Source organism: Triturus cristatus, chromosome 8 (assembly GCF_964204655.1).
Source record: "Triturus cristatus chromosome 8, aTriCri1.1, whole genome shotgun sequence".
NCBI classification, from domain to species: domain Eukaryota; kingdom Metazoa; phylum Chordata; class Amphibia; order Caudata; family Salamandridae; genus Triturus; species Triturus cristatus.
This window is the reverse complement of record NC_140591.1, coordinates 1397135698-1397148519: the sequence shown is the minus strand read 5'-3', so window position 1 is coordinate 1397148519 and position 12822 is coordinate 1397135698.

Sequence of the window (12822 nt, the reverse complement as noted above, 5' to 3'; positions counted from 1 at the left end):
GGGCGTTTCTAAAAAACAAATTAGGACCCTATTACAAAGCCAATGGAAGTATGCATTGGAAACTTCAAAGAGATGCACAAGTTTGTAGTGTGCGACTCCAGTCCCGTGAATTTATTAGGAAGAGATTTGTTGTGCAAAATGAATTTCACCATATTCTGCACACAGGATGGTGTTACCATTCAAACCCCAGATGAATACGGAATATACAAAATCATGTTAGCTAAGCAAGGAGCTGAAGTAAATGAGTTATAGTCAATAATAACCCAGGATGACTTGCCAGAAGAAGTAAAAATGACAGTAAATCCAGATGTGTGGGATTTCACTGGAAAAGAAGTAGGATTAATGACAGATGTAGACCCTGTAAAAGAAACCATAAAGGAAGGTGCGGTTTTTCCAAACACCCGGCAATACAAAATGAGTCCTGAAGTCAAAGCGGGTGTTGCAGCAGAAATAAACAGAATGGTCGAACAAGGCATGTTAAAAGAGATTTTAAGTAGTCCCTGTAACTCACCTATAATTGGCATTAAGAAACCAAATGGCAAATATAGGGTAGTTCAAGATTTATGAAAGATCAATAAGATTGTTGTCCCCTGTTGTCCAGTGGTGCCCAACCCTGCAGTGATTCTGTACCAAACACCATGGAATGCGAGGTGGTTTATCGTGATTGATTTATGTCATGGTTTTTTCTCCATCCTATTGCATCCAGATAGCCAGTTTTTATTTTATTTTAAATTTCTTGATCGTGTTTATGCTTGGAATCATGTCCCTCAAGGGTACACAGAAAGTCCATCAATTTTCAATCAGATTTTGAAAAAATGTCTTGAGACTTTAGTAATGCCTACAAAATCTGTCCTCGTACAGTATATTGATAATCTTTTAGTCGCTTCAAAAACAAAAAGTGACTGTGTGACAGATTCCATAGCTTTGCTGAACCATTTAGCCAAAGGTGGACATAAAGTTCCCCCTGAGAAGCTACAGTTTTTCAGAAAAGAAGTGAAATATCTGGGACACCGGATAGAACGTGGAGAAAGGAGAGTGACCTCTGAAAGAATAAAAATAATAAAACAAATGAAGTTGCCGCAAACCCAGAAGGAAATAAGAATGTTCCTAGAGGTAGTTGGGTATTGTAGACAGTGGATTATGGGGTTCTCTATGCTGGCAAAACCTTTGATACAAATGACAAAGAAACGAGCAAAAGAACAGATAGAATGGGATGACGAAAGTACGAAATCCTTTCAGAAATTACAAGATTGTTTATGTGAAGCCCCTGCTTTAGGTATGCCCGACTATTCAAAAGATTTCACGTCATTTTGTTGTGAGAGAGATAATTGTGCCCTCTCAGTTCTAACATAGATTCATGGCCTGATGCGACACCCAGTGGCATACTTTTCTGCTACTTTAGATCCTGTAGCATCCGCTTTGCCAGGATGTCTAAAAGCTGTGGCAGCAACATGCGTAAGTTTGGAGCAAAGTGAGACAATTGTGATGGGATATCCTGTAAACGTATATGTCCCCCATGAAGTTGTAATTCTCTTAACACGAACGCGTACAAAGTACCTCACACCAAGCAGATTAACCAAGTATGAAAGGATCATTTTAGGTGCAGAAAATGTGACCATTGTTTGGTGTACTGTACTTAATCCAGCCACTCTGTTACCAGATCCATACAATGAGGAAGTAAAAGATGACCCGGAACATGACTGTCTTGATGTAACGGAACTTAGTACAAAACCACGTCCAGATATACAAGATGAGCCATAAAAAAAATGCTGAGCATGAATTCTTTGTAGATGGTCATGCATGCGCCATGAAGAGGGAGGATTAAGTGCTGCTTATGCAGTGTGTACATTGGCTGAAATAGCCGAAGCATCCTCTTTACCAGGAGTCAGGTCTGCACAAATAGCTGAATTTAATTGAAGCCTGCAAAAAGGGGAAAAATTGGAGAGTAACCATTTACACTGACAGTCAGTATGGTTACGGGGTTGTGCATGACTTTGGCCAGCTTTGGATGCAGCAAGACTTTCTGAGTTCTTCAGGGATTCCCATTGAAAATGGAACATTTGTAAAAGAATTACTTGAAGCAATACAATTACCAAAAGAAGTGGCAGTGGTCAAATGTGCCGCACACCAGTCAGGAAATGACCGTTTGACTGCAGGCAATCGGTACGCTGACCAGGTCACCCAGCATTGTGCCAGATACCGAATGGCAGTAAACAGAAAAATTGAAAATTGTCAAAACAGCTGCCAACTAATGCTATTGTCAGGATTAGAAACATGGAAAGAAGTGAAAGATCTACAGAATGAAGCAGAAACAAAAGAGAAAGAGGAGTGGGTGAAAATTGGTTGTACACAAAGGAATGAAGATGGTGTGTGGGTTTACTTAGACGATAGACCTGTGTTGCTAGACAGCATGCTTGCACCTATGGCTAGACTGTATCATGGAGACACTCACATAGGCCGAGATGCAATGATTAGACTTTTCATGCAGGATTGGTTTAACCCAAGGTTTAGAAATACGGGTAAAAGGCTTTGCCAAAGATGTTTGACGTGCCAGCAAATGAATCCAGGCAAGAGAACAATAGTTTAAAAGGGAAAATTGGAAAGGCTGAAGGACCATTCATAAGACTTCAAATTGACTTCATTCAGTTACCTGCTTGTCGAGGATTAAAATATGTACTTGTCATTGTATGTTTATTTTCAAAATGGGTGGAGGCATACCCAACAAGAGAAATGACAGTTTAACAGTAGCTAGACTCCTATTGAGAGAGCTCATTCCTCGTTTCGGTTTTCCAGTAACTATTGAATCAGATAGAGGGTCTCATTTTAATAATGAAATCATTCGATTAATTTGTGAAGCATTTAAAATTTAACAGAAATTGCACTGCGCATACCGCCCAGAGGCATCTGGAGTGGTAGAACAATTGAATGGCACAATTAAGTCCAGGTTGGGGAAACTGTGTGCATCGACTCTACTAGACTGGCCTGATGCCCTACCTCTTGTTCTGATGGGACTCAGAAGTATTCCAGACAAAAATACTGGATTGAGTCCCCATGAAATCATCATGGGAAGAGCAATGAGGCAGGTATGCATACCAGGACACAAGTTGTTGAATATAACTGATGATTTGGTACTGGAGTATTGCAAAGAATTGGCTGACCAAGTGCGTTCTATCTCTCACCAGGTTGGAGATGACGCAGACGTCAGGTAGCTGATTCAAGCGCATGATCTGACTCCTGGTGACTGGGTTGTAGTGAAGAATCACACACGAGAGACTTGCCTAGCACCAAGGTGGGAGAAACCACATCAGGTTATATTAGTCACAACAACAGCTGTAAAATGTGCAGCTTGCCTAATTGGATTCATGCAAGCCACGCTAAAAGAGTACCAGCATCTGACAAGGAGGGACCTCAACTGACTCAGGCAGTTGAGGGGGCTGAAGGTTGCACAGCTGAAGGATCTCAAGTAATAGGTCTTGAAGTAGCTGACGAAGAACAACCGAACACCAGTCAGGGTGATTGGATACCTGTAGTAGACATACCAGAGATAATTTAAGAACCAGAAGTCAAACAAGACAAATTAGTCAAGAAAAGAGTGAGGATCAGATAGACAGAGAGGAAAGTGTTAAGGAAACAGAAAATACATTATAACCCTGAGCAGGACCAGGTAGGGAAGGTACCAATTACCCAAACAGAAGAAACCATATTTATAGAACTTGAGACTGGGGAAGAACAGAGAGAATCTAATGCAAGTGAACAGATAAATGACGACAAAGATTCAAAGGAAATTGAGCAAATAAGGGAAATTACAGAAATTCAGGCAGATACAGAAAAAGTGACTTTAAAAATGGAACATGAACTAGGTCAGACTAGTGAAAGAGAACACAGTCAGGAAGGAAGTAGTTAATTAGTAAGCCCTACACAAGATCAGACAGAGAATGAATCTGAGGACAGAAATAATCACGTTGTGCCACAAATCAACGAAAACAAAAGAATATCTGAAGAAGGCACAAGTGCAGTGCAAGCTAAACAAATCAGAAAGGGTGATAATAGGCCAGGTGTTATCAAAAGATTGAAGTATCACCTCAAGAAAGTACCCGAAGAACCAGAGCAGGTAGACGAAGTATCTAGTTGGTCTGGGCATTCAGCTGTAGGTTCCAAACGAAGAAGCCCCAGAGCAAAATTTGTAAATAACAAATTCAAAGGTCCTGAATGGACATATGTAATTCTTGAAGATTTTGAGAATTTAGAGATAATCGAAGAGGAAACTGGAAATTTTGATGCAGAGCAAATTGACGAAGAAGTGAGACCACCTTGAACGACTTTTCCCTTTATAGCTCTGTTACGAAGTTTGAACCACTCAGATAAAGAAGAGAAATCTTCATCCCCTTTTTGAGAATGGCTGACAATAGATCTGCTGAAAAACCGAATTGCTTTAAGAAATGTTGCAGAATGTGTATACGTAGTATATTTTTAATACACATAATATGGTTGATATTAGCAGTGGCAATACCTTATTTAATGGTCAAAAGTGTACAGAATACCACTAACACACATGAGAAGGTATCTACTATCAAAGGAGATAGGGTAGAATTAGAAGTACCAGATGAGTCAGATTTACATCACACTGTAAATAAAAATGGCACTGAATTAAATGTTTTCACAAACGCATACAATATGTAGAAACTATGGAAATTAGTGATTGTTATGTTTGCATGAAATTACCTGCATCTGTAGCAGAGGGAGTGACTTATCATCATTTGCCCTTAACCTATGGTATATCCTGTAGTGTTTTAGCAAGTTTATTTTATAAAACTGGAAAATTGCAATATTATTATTCTAACATAGCTGTTATTTTTTCTAAGGTTCCTATACGAAAAAGCATGAACCCTGTCCTTAGTACGAAGGATTCTGAATTTATGGGTGAATATTACTTAACCATGAAAACAATAGATATAGCTGAAGCACATAATAACAATTTAACCTGTAAATTGCATGAAGAAGAGAAAATATTTTTTGAATTTAGTAGAACAACGAAGACAAGATTTCCAATGAAGAGCCTCTGAACCTAAACCTCAGATACCGAAATGGGCTGAGGAAGAAGAGCATTTTGCAAGTGGCAAAACTCATGCTGCCATGACTTTAGATTTTGAAAAGAAAGGGAAAATCTGTCTCCATAGTTTCAAAACAGAATATAACAATGTGTTTATTGGTTCCAGTGAATGTGAGCATAATCTTTTAATAATTGGGGGATGGGGACTAAAAGGAGGAACTGATCCAGTATTTCCTGGAATTTATTATGTGTGTGGTAATAAAGCCTACTTTAGGCTCCCAGACCATTGGTACGGAAGTTGCTATTTTGGGATAGTATTCCCAAAGGTTTATCATGTAAAAAGAATCACTGGAAACAATGAAGACGCAAATGGACTAACACGTATAAAAAGAGCTAGTTTTTCAGAAATAATAGGTGACATTTTTTGTGCATTGATACCTTCAGTGGGAGTTCTTCTGAATTCACGGAAAATTTGCCAGTTGTCTACAGTAGTTGATCGATTATCTACTGACACTGCTGGAGGATTTCTGCTCATCAACACTAAATTATTTGCGGTCAGGTCTATGGTTATGCAAAATCGACTTGCCCTTGACATATTATTGGCAAAAGAGGGTGGAGTCTCTAAATTATTGAAAACGCAACATTGTTGCACATATATTCCTGATTAAAGTGTTGAAATTGGAAAATATATTAAGAATATTACGAAATAGGAGGAAGAATTGAAACCATTGGAAGTTGAAAGTGTATGGAGTAAATTTGCGAATAGTTTTTCCAACATAGGTAGTTGGTTTTCTAATTTAGGAATAGGTGTTTTAGGTCACATAATACTACCCATAATAGGAATAACCCTATTAGTCTTAGCAATAATGTGTTGGCACAAGTGTTGTAAAGGAAGAAAGAAATATGAAATGAATGAAAGGGGTAAGAAAAGAAAATTTGAAGAAATACAGCTAGAAGAATTAAAAGGAGACTTTTATAAAAGAATGAGAGGGTTACAAAGCAAAAAAGAAAAGAAAGCAAATGAAAATGTTGAAGAAGAAATTGAGATGTGCTAAGGTTGGCATCTGTTTTAATAGAAAAAATTTTATGGCAATAAATGCCATCAGAGAGGGGATTGATAGAGCAAGGATTTGTAAAAGAAACTTGCTTGGATTCAATCCTCCCAAATAACATGTAACAATGTAATCAATCTGTTTTGTAAATGCTAAAACCCCAATACACCATGAACACTTTTATCTAGGGGAAGCTTGTCTATGTGCATTACTAACCCATAACATGAATGTCCTAAAATGGCCGACAAAACGCGGGATTTCTATGCCATGCGTCTACTGCTTCTACGTAGTATGACTCTGTCATTTTTGGTGGGAAACTTTTGCAGCTGCGCAATGGCACTAACAATGGCCGCTTTGAACTCAAACGCTAATGCATCTGCTTCTGATAAACTAAATCTCGTAAGTTGTATTAAACACTAATGCAAAAGATTTAAATAAGTAAATGGGGATAGAGTAGAGATAAGTGGTATACAGTGAAATCATTTGTTTCTGTGTTCTAACATGTCTTTTTCTGACTATATTATCAGTTCTTATTTGGGCCTCGGAGGGTGACTGGAATCCCTACTACGTGCATGCTCATAAAGATTGCCGAAAACAATGACAGCACCCATGTCACTCAGCCAAGGACACCTTGAATGAAGAGGTCTGGGGAAGTCGCACTGATGACCCCAACAAATGCAACAATGTTGAATAAAATGTTTAATTTACTGAGTAATGTGAAATGCATGTGGGACTAAAGCTATGGGAAAAGAAAATTAAGGGGCGGGCGCATAGACAATGGTTCATAGAGAAATGTTAAATTTTAAGTGGTGTGATGAACTCACCTCCTCATCCCAACCAATCAGAATAAGGAAAAACATACGAATTGATACTTGGGGGTGTGGTACACGAATCAAGAATAGTATAATTGAGGTAAGATAGGTAGAAACTTGGTCCGACTTGTCAGATCTGTCATTCCGACTCGTCACTGACCCAATGCGTATGCTGCTCCAGTTCTTGTCCGAGACACTGTCTCAGACCCTGATGCTGCCAGAAACTCTGTCCGAGAGTTTGAGATACTGGTCGATTAATCTATTCAGCTACAGGGATTGCAGAAAAGGGACACCCGAGGAGAGTAGTGTCAGAGAGGGGTGCAACGCTGACGTTGTACTTTAGAAGAAGATATCCTCCTAGATCTGAATCTGCTTGACCACCTACCATGATATTTTCAAAAGATTTATACAAAAAACAGTACCTGGTATGAGTGCTCACAACTTGCTATCACAAATGATGGACGATTGTCAAAAACAAAAGTTATATACCTATAATATTCCGACAAGGACAAAATATCCGCTGCATGCTACCACAACAGCTAGTATGTCATATTTGTGTAAAATGTTTTAGCGTGTAGTCATAAACATTTGAAAACGGGTTCTATCCACATATGTACACAAGTCATAAAATACAAGTCACCATAATGTGCTCACATGCACAAATCATGTGAGTTAAGGAACATTAAAACAACTCTAGTGCCTAGTCAGTATGGCTATATCTCATGTGTGGTATAATGACCCAAGTCCTCAAAGACGCGAGGGACAGAATATTAACTTTTATACTGTATCCAAAAAGATTTATATGGCCAGGTAAACCGGTACTACACATTGTACATAGGTTTTAGTAAAGAGGCATAATTAAGACTTGCCCAGTTATGCCCACAAGGAGTATGTTTGTCAGATCCCAGATGAAAAACACATGTCAAGACTTATTATACAGTGCGGAGGCGACATATCCATCTAGCCTCTGCTTGTCTCAGGCTAATAGTTCTGTCTCAACCCCTATCATTCCCTTTTACATGGTCTATTGCATGAAAGGTCATTTAAGCATCTTCCAAGTTATTTACATACATATGAGCAGCAACAGGGTATCTATCATCTTTGTTCTTAATCACTCTAACATGTTCTTGTATGCGAACTTTACGGCTACGTATACTGCTACCAATATATATTTTCTCACACCCACATCTAGTGAGAAATACTGTGTATGAGGTGTTACAGTTTATAAAGGACATGATCTTAAATTCCCTTGAGTTATTGTATTGAAAGCATGTCTGTTTCTTAATATCTATGTTACATACACAACAGTTACCACATGTTTGAAAGCCGAGTGGCCTTTCTGGTATTCATGTTTTAGTTGTAAGACTTGTCTCTTTAACATAACTTGGGCACAACAGATTCTTTAAAGTCTTGCCTCTTCGATATGTAACCTTTGGTTTGCTTGCTACAATGCCAGTAGGTAAGGTATTTGAGGTCAAAAGAAGCCAGTTTGTTCGCAAAATGTTAAAAATATGACCACTGTATATACTATATTCAGTTATAAATGCTAATTCTGTCTGGTACATAGGTTTACTTTTTTTAGTGGTGGTAGTAAGAGTATGCTTTCTGTCTAATTTATTTATTTTCTTCTCAGCGTCGTTGAGACAGCTTACCCCATAGCCTCTCGCACTAAAATCCTTTTTTTATCTTTTTGATGTTTTTTCTAAAATTGTGGTCTTGACTGCAATTGCGACGGGCCCTTACCATTTCATCAAACGGTATGGCCTCAATTGTGGATTTTGGATGGTAGCTGGCAGCATGGAGTACACTATTGCATGCCGTTGTTTTTCTGTGAATATCACTCTGTATTGAGTTTGCAGCTATGTATAACCTGAGATCCAAGAACTCTATCGCATGTTTGGAGCAATTAACAGTAAACCTTGTTTTTGTTAAGGTACGTATAGTACTGCTCCAACTCTTCACTGCTGCCATTGCAAATCATTAAAACATCGTTGCTGTATCGACCATTAAAAATAATGTTTTCAATCCAGTTCTTAGCGCCTCTGCCACAGACATGCTCCATCCCAAACAAACCCATAAATAGGTTCGCATAGGATGGGGCAAACCTGAGGCCTTAGCAGTCCCTTGCTTCTGCAGATACCACACATCATTGTGCATGAAAACATTGTGTGTTAAAATCAGCTCAGACATATCCAGAAGCATATGTGTATGCTCGAGATGTTTAGCATTCTGCTTATACAAAAAATGTGTTAAAGCTCTAAGACCACAGTTCTTCTGAATACAAGTGTAAAGGATCACTCCGTCCATAGTGACAAAGGTAAGATTGTCACTATCACATTTGATGTCTTCCAACTTACGTATTAGATCTCTACTTTCTTTCAGATATGACGGGAGGTTCTGAACAAACGGTTGGAGAAACGTATCCACATACTCGGCAATGCATTCCGTTGGTCTCCCGTTACCAGATATTATCGCTCTCCCTGGTGGAAAAGGGCCTCCCTTGTGTATTTTTGGAAGTACATATATACACGGATATCTGTAATTCTTTGCTAAAAGATATCTGTACTCCAAATCCGTGATGAGACATGATTCATGCCAGTCTGTCAATTAAGCATTGATGTTTCTATTTATCATGGCTATGGGGTGGGTTCTAAGTCTTTCATAACATGTAGTGTCACAGAGTTGTCGGTTTATTTACATCAAGTAATCATTAAGATCCATTAAAACAATATTGCCACCTTTGTCCACTTCGCGGACTACTAAATTCAAATCATCCCTAATCAACTGTAGGAAAATTCTATCTTCCTTGGTCATATTTGATTGATGTTTGCATCTTTTGTTATTAGCATGTGTTTCTTCTAGAAGATATAACTCCTGTGTCACTCTATGAGAAAATTCATCACTTACAGTATTGCCACTGGTTGGTGGTATAAACTTGGATTTATTACGTAGCCCACTGTCCACTGTAACATCCTCCTGTATATTTAGTTCTCGTGCAAATTGTACCAAATCACCTGTGCTGTCTTCATCATGCAAAGTCATTATTAAGTGTGTCACATTCGAATCAGATATGGAGAATTCGTAATCACAAATGTTCACTCAATGTTCTGGATGACAAATGAATGACACTAAATGTACTTTCACCTGTCACTTTTCAGTACAGTCCATTTTATGGTGCACATTCTCAATTATTTCTTGCTCTGGTTGTTCTCCATTCTGTCTTTTACCCCTGCCCTTGTGTTTTTTGCCACCCCTCCTGGGTCTTCGTTGAAATTTTCTTTTTGTTGCCCAGCCAGTAACAAAATCTTTATTTCCCAAAGAGAAGGAATTGTGATAATTATAGCATTCAATAAATTCCAACCACCTCTGTGTCAGATTTTAACAGATGCCATCATTTTCGCATCCAACACAGGTCACTTATAAATGTAATCAAGTCCCATGGTATTTTGGTAGGAGTTAGGTTTGGCTGTGTTTCATTTCCTTGTCTATCTTGATAATATATTCGGCATTGTGAAAACTCTAATTAAAAATGTGTTGAAAAACTAAAAAATATATTCTCTGTGGTTGTCTTTATCTCACATATATATATTGATTTATAATTACCTGAAAATGTCTCTTTTGTATGCCAATGGTTTGTAGTGTGTTCGAATTCCCCCTGGATCCTGTCCTAGCTTCACAAAACTGCAAAAAATAAATGCTTTAATTTGCTCCTAGCAGAAATTTAAAGTGACCAATTACAGATGGTATCTACTGGTGGGAGTAGGGGGGTTGTGTACATCTACTAAATTATAATAAGGACACTTACTACTGATTTCTGTTACAACTTTCAACTAAATAATGGTGTTTAAAGCTCCTTAATTGTCCCTATCTATACATGTCATTGCACAGGATGATTGTTATGCAGTTTTACCAAATTCATATGTACAACTGTATGTAGAAGGCAAGGAAGCAGACTTGCTAACTTTTCATGCAATGCAGTGCAGCAACCAAAGTTGCTGTGCTGTGCTGCGTGAAATGAAGAGAGCAGACCAGCACCGTATCTTCTAAAATATGGTGCTGTTCTCCTCTCTCCCCGCACTGGCACGGTTTAGGCTGCCTTGCACTAACGCACACACCCTTGGACCACAGTGGAAGGGTGTAGGAAAGTGCCCCTTTTTGCATAGTTGCCCCCACTTTTTACCAAATTGTTGATATACTTTGACTTAGCGAGCCCTGGGTTCCTGTAAACCAAGTACCCAGGGCCTATGTTCTTTCCCTAAACTGTACTGATGCAAAACCTAATTGACACTCTTTGGCCACCTTCAAGCCCATTGTAACTGGTACCATAAGTACCAAGGGCACTGTGGCCAGGAAAGGCTTCTAAGGGCTGCAGCAATTATTGTGCCACCTTTAGAGGCCCTGTACCTTTACACACACACACTCTGCCCTTGCAGGCTGTGTGTTTTGATGTAGGACAAATTGAAGAGTCGACATGGCACACATCCCTGTATGCCATGCCTACCAGCCGCTGCCCTGGCATAGGTAAGCCACCCCTCTAGCTGGGTGCACCATACCAGTGGTGAGGGTACAGATGCATGAGCCCTCTACCCCTACAGTGTCTAAGCCAATGCTTATACATTGTAAGTGCAGTAATGCCATTAAGAGTACATGGTGCGGAGAGTTTGTCATTACCATCTCCATAGCACCATGATGGCGTTACTGAAAACTGGGAAGTTTGGTATCAAACTTCTCAGCACATTAAACCCATATTGATGCCAGCGTAGGATTTAATGACAAATGCACTCAGAGGCCCTCTTAGAGATGCCCCCTGAAAAACGACCTAACTCTAGTGTCCTACCTGAGTGGCTGCTTGCCAGCTGGCACCACCAGACATGATTCTGGACCCCTGGGTGGAGAGCCTGCTGCTCGGGTTCCTGAAACAATGCATATCCTGGGAAGAGGTGCCGAGCCTCCTCCCCCAGGATGGGCAGGGTCCACGAAAGAGAAGATTGAAAGGATTGCTGCCTTTGTGAGCTACCCCCAGCCATTTGCTTCTCCCAGCAACTGACCCCCAATGGTTCTGACCCCCACTTTGGCAGGAAAATCGGCGGAAATACCAGGTTAGGAGAACAGGTGTGGCCACCTTTGCCAACCCAACCCCTCAGGTGGGGGAGGCGAGGTGAAGCCCAACTATCAGTCCCCGCCATCTTGCAGATGGGGGGACCCAGCCTCCCACTGGAGGTTGGCATAATAGGGGGAGTGCCCACCCCAAGGAAGGGACCCATTGGTCCTGACCTTTACCCACCTGTAACGCCCCTAAATCTAGTCAACCCCAAACCTTGCCTCCTCAGACAAGATCCGACAAGAAGAGAGAAGAAGAAGGGCCGAAGAAGCCGTGCTGTACTAAGACGAGGAGGATGCCCACTGACTTGGCCCCATCCCTACCAGCCTGTCCCAACCTCGAAACTGCTCCAGTGAAATCGTGGCATATTCTGCAGCCCCCAAGAACCCAGAGGACCTGCCCTGCCTTTCCAAACCAAGACTTTGTCTCCTGTGAGCACCGGATTTGCTTACCCACAGACTCTGGCTCAGGCCAAATCCGTGAGTCTGCACCATTCTGCACCCGACGCCCACGGCCCAAGTGGCCCAACACCACAAGGAGATATCCCCGACAATCCTGACTTGAGATCTGGTGATCTCTGACTTGCCTCGAATCTCCAATTGATGCCTGCAGCGCCGTTTTGGAGGGTCCCACGGCCGTGACTGGAGCCGATAAGCAAAACACAACGCCTAAAGACACCCCTGCACCTGACGTCCCACGGCCTTGGGTGGCCCAAACGACATGGTACCAGCATCCCCAGGTATCCAAACTTACCTCTCCAACTGGTGGTCGCCTCCAGAAGATCTTCGTCCCTGAGCCTGCAGTGTT